The following is a 10846-nucleotide window of genomic DNA, read 5'->3' on the forward strand; positions in this document are numbered from 1 at the left end:
CGCCCCAACATTAAATTACACATTAAATTTATTACAATGTTGTTACTGTACATTGATAAAAAACCAAGGTGTGACTGCTGAGTTAGCGCTATATGCTAGTTAATGCTATATGCTAACGTTTAGGCTTAAGTTCTACTATTGACGTTGCGTTTTTCAGGTGAATATTCCTCAAAATCTGTATTTTCGTCTGATACGGACTCAAACATAAGGTCTATTTGCGCACACACAGAGCTACTTAAGGAGCTGCTCTGAGAAACAGCCAATCAGAGCAGAGCTCCACATTATTATTCATGACCCTTTCAAATAAAGGTATTAATATTTAAGTCACATCTTCTATGTAGATATCAGAGAACAATGTAACATATTGTATAAATGCATTCTTTGGCACCGTACATTTCAAATGAGGTCCAGTGCTTTAGGTGGGTGTCTGTGAGATGCACAGTGAGTGCCTTTAGTACGGTTGATTTCGATACGAGTTTAATAAAATCATCATATGTTCAATTACAGTTGCAACGCTGCAAACTTTATTTCTGAAGTTCTGAATACTGTGTCAATTTGATACACTTTTGTTAAACCAGACGCAACCTAGCCACGATGAAAGCATGCAAATTGCATTTGAAACCTGAATTTAATAGCTCCTATAGAGAATAAATTGAAAACGCCCGCACAGCTCCGTTCATTCTTCACCAGGAGATGCAAACGATCGTGAACCAAAGGCTCTATATTTTCCCATTAGAAATGTTCAGCTGTTTTCCCCTACAGCTGGTTCTGTTTCATATGCCTTGGTTTAGTTATGAAATGGTAATGTTTAAATTCTGTATTTTAGCTCTGAGAAAGTGAGAGGGAGAGATCACCTTTATTTTTTTTAAGAGAATATCAGCAGCTAAATATATCCATATTGCGAATGACACATATAAGAAAACACTCTCGCCCCTTCTCTGACACAAGCCCAAAATATAAGGAAAAGGAATTAAACCTCCAATCAATCAGCTAGCAGCTTATCTCCCTCGTATAAACTGGAACTTTAGAAATTAGCTCATTTATTTTGGACAATTAGGCTTATTGGAGTGTGACAGGGAAAATTTGCAGCGCGGTGAGGCGTGCAGCTGCTAACAATAGAAAGAGAAAACGTCTGACAGGGATGCTCTTTTTTGTAGGCCGTGGTGCTTAACTTATCTGTGTGAACGCCGCAGTGACGCGATCTTGCTGAAGCATTTTTGTCCCGTGAGCGAAAGAAGGACAGAATGATTCTGGGGAAAGAATGTGATGGTAATGATAGACGTAGACAAAGAATTGCATGGCACGAGGGGTTTGCTCATTGGAATTCATTTTCTATGAAGGCAACAGTTCTCCATACAGGCTCGGTCTAAGATGAGTTTTTCTTACTTTATACACACAAGTAGATGGCTTCCTTCAAGGAAGGTTTCAAGGTTGGGTCTTATTAAAATTTAAAATGGTAGCATATTTTTTGTGACATCACTCTAAGGGCTTGTGAGCCATCTCAGTATCAAGTCAGATTTCATTACCCATGCGTCCTGTATGACAATCCCTAAATCCTTCCTGTTTGATGATGGATTTATAGCTTAAATCGACTGGTGATCTGTATCATGTGAATGACTGACATGATTTGATACAGAATGACAGCAGCGATAAATGCATACCTACATTTTTTAAGGGCATCTGGAGATGCATCAACCTTTCTACAGCATCTCAAACAGCTCAAACCATCGCTTTTTAGATCTACATAGCGCCAGCTATTACTGTAAGTACCCAGTGATGTCCTCATGCCTAGACAAAGTGGCCAGTAGACCAAGGACTAGTGCTAATACCCATTTTAAGATGTTTCAAAATTCAGCTGTCATACATCTTCCACAAGTAGGCCTACTCTTTTAAACAAAGAAAGATCTGTGTAACATTTTACAATACGGTTGTTTTTGTTAACATCCTGAGGCCGGAATTAAGTGGATTTGAAGTGGAAGTATCTGATGAACTTTTTAGTTAATCTGATTTTTGACTGAGGTGACATTTAGTGGCTTTTGCATCTGAGCTCCTCAATTGTTCATGTTAGTTTTTGTGCGCTAATCAAGACTTTGAACCGGTACACGGAACAAAAACGAAACCTAGAAACTTTTGATGTTTTGCAAGGAACAAAAACGAAACCAGAAACTTTAAAAAAATATATGTTCCGGAACAAAATCGTTTATTTAAAATAATGGTAACTGTTTAATACCGTTATTTTTTTGACAAGATTTCTGTGCAATACTTGGTGTAGTTCATTTCCGGTCGTCGTTGACTCATCGGAAAAATGAGAAGCTTGCCACCAGCAAGTGGCCTACTCAAGCCCAAGTCTCTAATGATCAATCATAAGAGGTAAATATCGTAGGCTACGAAGTATCTCAAGAAGTTTGTTTTTTTTAATACTAATTAGGGGTGTAATGGATCGCAGTTGATCCGGGATCCGTACAGATCACGACCCTCGGTTCGGCTCGCATGCAATTTGCGGATTAATTAGTAAATTTAAATTTTGAGGAAAGTGAAAAAATTTCTGTACACAAAGACGCATATGCGGTTGAATGTATCCGGTCCAACTCCAATCAAACGTGATTATCCCTATGACCTTCAGAGATCAGAACTCGAATAAAGCGAATAAAGCACTGAAAAAAACACGTAATTTTCCCTTTATGGTGCATCTTCTTCTCGATGCGCCATTCGGGATCTGTCCTCTGTCTCTGTGTGTGTGCGCAACAAATGTAGGCATGTCAGAATTACAGTTATGCCGCTTACATAATGTAGCCTTTATTAATGTTTGATGACAAGATAGAGACTTAAGGAAAATTATGTAGATTAATAATTTAAGTTTAATGTCCTAACGATCAGCCTACTTATTTGGATGTTCCACAGCTGACATGGAACGTTATTAACCGGGTCGGGAACTTTATTTTTTTGTTCTAACCAGTTCAGGAACATCAACTTTAGGGTTGAACCGAAAACCGGAAACTATTTATGTTCGGAATGAACCAATTGGGAAAAAATTCTGGTTCAAAGCCCTGGCGTTAAATAATGTTAACATTTATTTTTGATTTTAAAAATGTATTAGTAAATGCTGAAATTACAGTAACATTAGGGGTGTCACGATTCTCCAAAATACTCGATTCGATTTTATTTTCGATTCTATGGTCACGGTTCGATTCGATTCTCGATTTTTACTTTTTCTTTAAAAGCACAAAAATGCTATGCCATTTTCAGACTAGACTTTTATGAAACATAATATCTGATCTTGAACCCAGAGATGCCCTGCCCTGTTAGTCCTGCTGCCGAAATTATGGTACACGCACATACCCTATAAAATGAAACTTCCTGTCAAATGAACATTCCTGTCAGTACTTTGCACCTTAAAACGCGCTTTTATTACCCTCAGACTAAGACTAAGAGATTGTAAGACTATACCCCAATAAGTCATCTTTAAATGCTGTTTTCATAACTCTTAAGCAACTGAAATAAGTTGTTGTGAAACTTAAACAGATCTCAGTTCAGAGAAACGAAACTTGGCAAGCCAACCGGATGTGACATGGGGGCGTGGCAGCATCAGCGATTCCATTTTTTAATTCTAAGTTCGACGTTGAGACTTAATTTCGATCGATTTCAATTTTAAATTGAAATCGGGACACCCTTAAGTAACATGTTAATAAATATTAGTTTGATTTCATTATCATTGTTAACCTGAGGCTCAATTGTAACACTGTGTTATAACTAACCCCGCTGTGTAAACATTTTTTTAATCACAGCTTTCAGTTACTAAGAGTTGCTGAAATGTTTCAAAAAGGAGTTATGTTTTAGGTAACAATACAGCGATTAAAATAATATCACATCAAATATATAACACATCAAAACTTTTCACAAATTCACAGGAGATCATCTTCTGACAGTAAGAGAAAAAGACCAAAAGCACAGATTGCTCTGCCCTGTAGAAATATGCAAAGTAGCTGCATTACAATTAACCCCATGTTAGTTTGTGCCCCGCTCACCCCTACATCAGACGTACATACTGGTACCAAATGTACACATATCTGTACCTAAATGCTACATATTAGGGCCTTTATAAAGGGTACTTCCCCGGTGACAGCTTGGGGACAGTTTTTGACCATTTTTTCTGACAGTGTACTCATGTTAACAAATACAACTTTAATGTAAAGTGTTACTACAATCTGTACAGCTTCAGCACGGTTTGTTCAAGATTTTACTAAAGCATTTGACTAAATGTAAGTTGGCAGTACAAACAGGTCTTTTAGTTTACTATCCTAATACTTCAGAGATGAGTCTTGTTTATTCAGCAGGAGTGCGTCCTTGTGCCTTAGCATTTACTTAAGCACTAAAATTAAAATTTAAAAACAACCTCTTGACTTTTAATTTCCTCATAGATGTCTACATAATTCATCATGAAATCGTGATTCTGATCTGTCTCTTGAAAAGAATGAAAAGAATGATTTGCTCTTCAATTCAAACGTGGCAGCGGGACGCTCTCTCTCTCTCTCTCTCTCTCTCTCTCTCTCTCTCTCTCTCTCTCTCTCTCTCTTCTATTGGTCTGCAGAGAGTAAAATCACGAAACAGAGGAAGCCGTTTATCTGATGATTAATATTTAAGCCAAGATGTTAATAAATAATACTATTCAACATAAAAGAGATGCTTGTTATGGGCTCTTGTCTCATTAGCAATGCAGGTGTAGTGTATCGTCTGCCATCAGTATCTTTTCAATATTAACACACTCACAGATGGGGCACTGATTGCCTGACAAAATATGTGTATCCCTCACTTCTAAATTATTATCGCTATTATCATTATGGATGCCTGCTTTGTTCATTCTGTTTACAGTTAGAAAACAGAGGATTTAAAGATGATTTTATTACAGAGGCTATGTATTTATTTTGTGAGTTTTTACTGTTTAATTTATAGTTTTAACTCAATATGAAGTTGAACCCATCAAGCTAATAGCCGCTACATAAAATCAATAATACAGTAATTTTACAGTAGTTTATTTCTGATAACAAGGGAAATAAATGACAAGTAAATTACGTTCATATATCATATCTAATGCGTATCAACTATTACACTGATCTAAAGTTATTGTGTTAAATTAATGTATACAATGTTAGCTATTGGTCCTGATATCTTGCCTATCTGCCAAATCTCTCCACAGTTGTGATCCATGCTGGTCGTCTCCCCTCATCTTTAGCGAACCAAAAATTTAATTTTCAACAAAGTATTTGTTTCAGAGATCAGTTTAGCCACTAGTTAGACCGCTAAACAGTTGGGGAAAGTTACTTTTAAAAGTAATGCATTACAATATTTAATTACTCCCCAAAAAAGTAACTAATTGCGTTACTTAGTTACTTTTTATGGAAAGTAATGATTACATTACTTTTGCGTTACTTTTGTTACTTGGCTGAGGCTTGATATCTTTCAGGCCTTGCATGTGTGGTTTTTATGATCGCAAAAATGTCAAGCTCTGGCCTGCCATCTCTGTTTCTGACTCAAACTGTTCCCGCTCAGTTGCACAGAATTTCGTAATTCTACGTTTCGTTAATATGTTACGGTTAATTCAGTACATTATTTTATTATTCAATTGAACCGATTAAACTGAAAAGTAACTTGCTTTACTTTTTTAAAAAAGTAACTCAAATATTAATGTGTACATTTATAAAGTAATGTGTTACTTTACTCGTTACTTCAGAAAAGTAATATTGTTACGTAATGCGCATTACTTGTAATGCATTACCCCAAACACTGCCGATAAATAAATAAATAAATACAAACCGTTATTAGGATTATTCCCTGAAAAGTGTAAATACTGTGGTTCAGTGGCACTTTTAAAACATTACTCTAAGTATAGGACAGACACAGCAGTATTTAATGGCATATTAGTCTAGGGTGGGGCTATCTGTTTAACTGACCAATGACAGAGTGTCTGGGAGAAATTGTTCGAAATAATTATTTTTCCTGTTTTAGTGGTGCAAAAATTACATATTAAAGGACCTCAAATGTGAACTCAAAATGTGATTTATTTGTTTCAAAATATGAACTTGTGGGTCACAGAAATGTCTAGATGTTTTAAAGCGTGAAAGAACACTTATAAAAGTTATCAGCCAGTCACTGATGACATTTTTCTAGAATTTCAGGAATCATTTTTAGAATTTTTTCTCATGGAATTCTTCGATTAAAAATTTGATCGAATAAATGATTGACTAAAATGCAGTAAAAATAATGAATAAAATAAAATGTTTGCATTCATAGAGCATGGCACTAACACGACCAAGGCCATGGATTTAATTCCCATGAAACACACAGTGATATGTCTTTGGATAAAGACACCTGTCAAATGCTAAACAATGCCAAATAAACGATAGCTGTCAGACCATTAATTTAAATCAAACATCTCACATGTTTAACCTGACAAAACTTGTGAAAAAGTGTCTGTAATGAACGTTTATGTGTACAATTATGACTTTGTAGCTAAACGTGCCAGGAGCAGATTGCCTAGAGGCCAGAGGCTGTACAAATTATGCTGGGAATCACACAAGTGTTTTCATTTGTTAAGGCATGAATTTAGCCCTTTCTCACACATTCATACTGAAAGAGAGAGCGAAAGAGACAGAGAAAAAGAAAACAGACTGTGAAGCAGATTGGGGCTGCCAGCCAAGAGGTTTGGCACGGCTCCTAATGATGCCAGGCTCTCAGCGCCACCCAGACGTGTACCCTGCCAGCTCCCAGTCAGGTACCAATGTCTCTATTAGCCACATGGTTCAGCGTTTGTGTTTGCGTGTTTGCATAACTGCATTTGGGAATAACAAAAATGTGTTATATTTCACATTCCCTTGAGATCAAATTCAGCGCCCTGCAGATTTCCTTCTATTTTTGACTACGATTATTGCGTGTTGTTATGTGATGAATGATGCAACAGCTCAGCAATAGGGTTCCTGCATTTATGAAGCTGATAAGATGAAGGGATCCCTTCTTCATCCTCGGTACCCGTTCACCCTGGGGATCTTCAGTCGATGTGCAGAGTCGGGTCTGTGTCTTTAAATCCAGTATATGGGAAAATAAAGTTTTTGGTAAGGTTACACTTTCGCAACCCTGTCATATACATGCATGTATATATTTAAGAAATGTTTACATGTGTATATACATTTGTATTTATGTATAATTTATATTATATATAAATATAAATACTTAATATATAAATATTTTTTTTTCTTAAAATTATTCATGCATGTGTTAATATTTATATATACATAATTATTATACACCGTTCACACATATATGATGTAAACAAAAAGTTTTATTCTGCTATAGATTAATTACGATTAATTGTTATGCATCCTTAAGTGTGGGCATGCAGTGATGTGCTGTGTGTCTTTTACAGGCTACATTTTATAATTTAAAGTGTAATTTCTTTGATCATTGTGATTTGCAGTTTGCCTAAGGTGGTATGTCCAAATACTTTTTAGAGCCACTGTTAAATAAAAAACTAATGTATTGTAGTGTTTTAGGTAAAGGGAACAAAGTTGTAGATTAATGTCAAAGTATGGTCCATTTTTATGAGTGTCCGCATACAAGTCCGCGTGGCGCAATTTTTGTCATCGGAAAAGTGCGTGTGTACTGTATGTGCACTGCTGGATTTTTGAAACCCCTCACATTGTACGCATACATTGCGCATGCGTGTACAGGAGAATGTGGAAATGTCGCAACGCGCATCGTTCAACGTCTGCGTACACATACCTTCAAATACACTACGCTTTGCAAGGCTGTGTGTTTAACTGTGCGCATACGTTCGCGTACCGGGTGTGCCTCATATGTCTTGAAAAGTGAAGCCGCTGGCTCTTTGATCGCCCCCTGGTGGCTGGCTGCAGTACAAGGCATAAACCTCGCCCTCTCCATTCAAACGAATGGGACTCGACTCTAAATAAAAAAAATAATTTACACTTCCAATAATATTTTCCAAAAGATTATTTTGGTCCTTTAATGTAGTTGTTATCACACTGATATATGTTCAATTGTTCATTTTTTGATTAGTTTCATTTTTGCTAGTAATTTGATGCTATAGAAACGGGGCGTGTCATTATGATTGGCGTGGTTGAAATGGGCGCGCAAGCGTTTGGGCGGAAGTTTAATACCGTGGCTCCGCCTCCATGAATGATTCCTTCTGCACATGCCTTGGCTCCAAACTGACGTTTTTACGTAACATGGCGGCAACCATGGTCGGAAATTTTTAGCTTCAATCCAATACAATGGAAGGAGGCGATGATGCGTTCCGTCTTTTTTTAAAGTCTATGTCGCGTACACGTAAAAAACAAACTATACTCCGCTTTAGTCTAACATATTGAATATAACAAGATTAAGCACTGCTGTTACTATAAATAGCGGACAATGCAATGCTCAATATGGGTGCTTTGGCGACAGAAGCCCCGCCTTTCAGTTATAGGAGCCAATTATCAATCAATGAGTGCATTTACAAGCACAGAATAAGCGAATAACTATCAAAAATCTGATTATTATAGAAAACTGTTTTCATGCGTTTACATGCAAATCAATAAACCGGCTATGTGGACAACTGCGTTTACATGGGACTTGGAGAATTGTCAGGTTGTTTTTTTCGCAGTTTCTCTGCCATCTGCTTTAGTTGAGCGGAGACTTCTATGCGTTACTTTGCACTTACTTAACATGCTCATTTGGACAAAACCGTGAGAAAGCCGAACCGGTTAAGGTGTTTACATGGCACGCGAAATTGGGGTAATGAGCAAAAAACTACCTGTGCCGATCGGTTTTTGCTTACGCTAAGCTATGCTATGGCATCACTGGGATTTTAGCACCTATATTTTTAAGAGTTTAGTTTAAACCTTGCCCTAAACTCTTTATGGGACACTGCACACAAAGAACCATCCATACATGGATGTGTGAGTGTGAATGTGCATTTGCATAGCGTCCGTACGACTCCCAGTTGTTAGTGTACAGATATGAACCATGAAGAGACTGTCACGTTAAATATGAAAGTTTGGGAGCATTGCATCAAGTTTCCTGTTGTAACACAGCTGTGTTTGAGAAGTGCTGACAGATTAACTTCAGTTTCTGGGTTAGGACAGAGCGGAACAACCGGTTCTTCTAACCCACAGCATTGCTGAGGTGTGAAAAATCATTTTAATGACAAGATTCATAGAAATGCAAATAGAAGAATGGCAGAAAACGTTCACCAGAAAAAACAAACCCTTATGATGCACAAGTCAAATTGCATTGAATGTGCAGGTGCTTCATTATGTGTGTGTGTGTGTGGGGGGGGGGGGGGGACCTGTCACCAGAGCTTCACCTCTTCACAGCTCTTGTGGTCATGGGAGACAGGTAAGAAGAGGTGGAGCAAAGCTTCTTCAGCAGGAAACAGAGCAGGTGTTCCAATTAGCCGTTCTCCTTCAGAACAGGATCGACAAACATGCAACTCTCACCATTAATAAAAGTTGGTGGCGTGGAACATTTCACTATAAAAATCCTCAGGGCGTGTACTCAGCGTTTTCTTTTGTGCGTTCCAAATTAGCCCAAAAAAAAGGTCTCGGGTCCAATGTGATCATTATGATCATGCAAAGCAAAAAAGTCAAACTCTTTCATATGCAAACATTTACAGCTAGCATAATGTGTAGGGTATTCCCAGATTATGTACATGTCAATGCATAATCAAAATAATAAATATCTGTGACCTTGTCTTCTATATAAACCAGGAAAAGGTTTTAAAATCTAATTATGAGATAAGGAGCATCAAAATAGTTATATTCATGTAATAGTTATATTTGAGCTACTGTAACAGCCCATAACTGTACATGTTTTTACAGTATGATGTCTTTACCGCAGTTCCATTTTACAGTATAATACCCTTACTGTAACCTAGTTTTAAGCCGTGTCGTAGGTCCGTAACACTACCACAGTGCCACAGAGTCACTTGATAAAAGTTACTCGCTACACTCCTCAAGTAGCCTCTTCTGTCACTCTCCCAACACTCCAAGGAGCGAAATCTTGGCGTCACTAGTGTTTTGAAGTCTTGAGGTCAAATTCAAATCTGACGGTCAAGCATTTATAATCCCTTTCTTGTTTCTATCTACAATTCTCAATAAATTATTTACACTGCTGAAAAACAATTCACATTTTGAAATTTGCTTCACTGCTAAAAGCATAACAAATAAAATGTATTTCATTTATTTTTCCGCTTTATGTGCTTTTATAACACTGTTTTATTTAACGGCAGTAGCACTACTGCTGTTGTTTTACAGCAGTCTACCGCAAATTCAAAACATACAGTTAATCACTGTAGATTAAATTTTAATGCCCATAATGCAATCCATATTACAGTAATGAACTGGAAAAGAAAATTATGGTATTTTACTGACCATTTTGTGGTAAGTAACTGTAGAAATAACAGTTAAGTCTAAGGGCCCTATCTTGCACCCAGCGCAATTGACTTTGTCAGTGACGCATGTATCATTTCGTATTTTGCACCGGCGCACAGCGGGTTTTTCCCTCCACAGACGCACGTCGGCAAAATAGGGAATGAACTTGCGCTCCCTGGGCGGTTCAGCGCAAAAAAGGAGGCGTGCTCCGGCGCAAACCATCTCTTATGCTATTTTGCAGTTTCAAAAAACAATTGCGCTACTAACCAAAAAAAAACTAGTCTAAAGTCAGTGGCGCATTGCGCGTAGTTCATAATGCTATTTTAAGGGCGCATGCTTGACCGTGCACAACGCGCATTGCTTATCTAATCTACACATATGCAACAGTTATTTTTGCAAATCATAAATTGTTACAATAAAAAATA

The sequence above is a fragment of the Misgurnus anguillicaudatus genome, chromosome 10 (genome assembly GCF_027580225.2).
Source record: "Misgurnus anguillicaudatus chromosome 10, ASM2758022v2, whole genome shotgun sequence".
Lineage (NCBI taxonomy): Eukaryota > Metazoa > Chordata > Actinopteri > Cypriniformes > Cobitidae > Misgurnus > Misgurnus anguillicaudatus.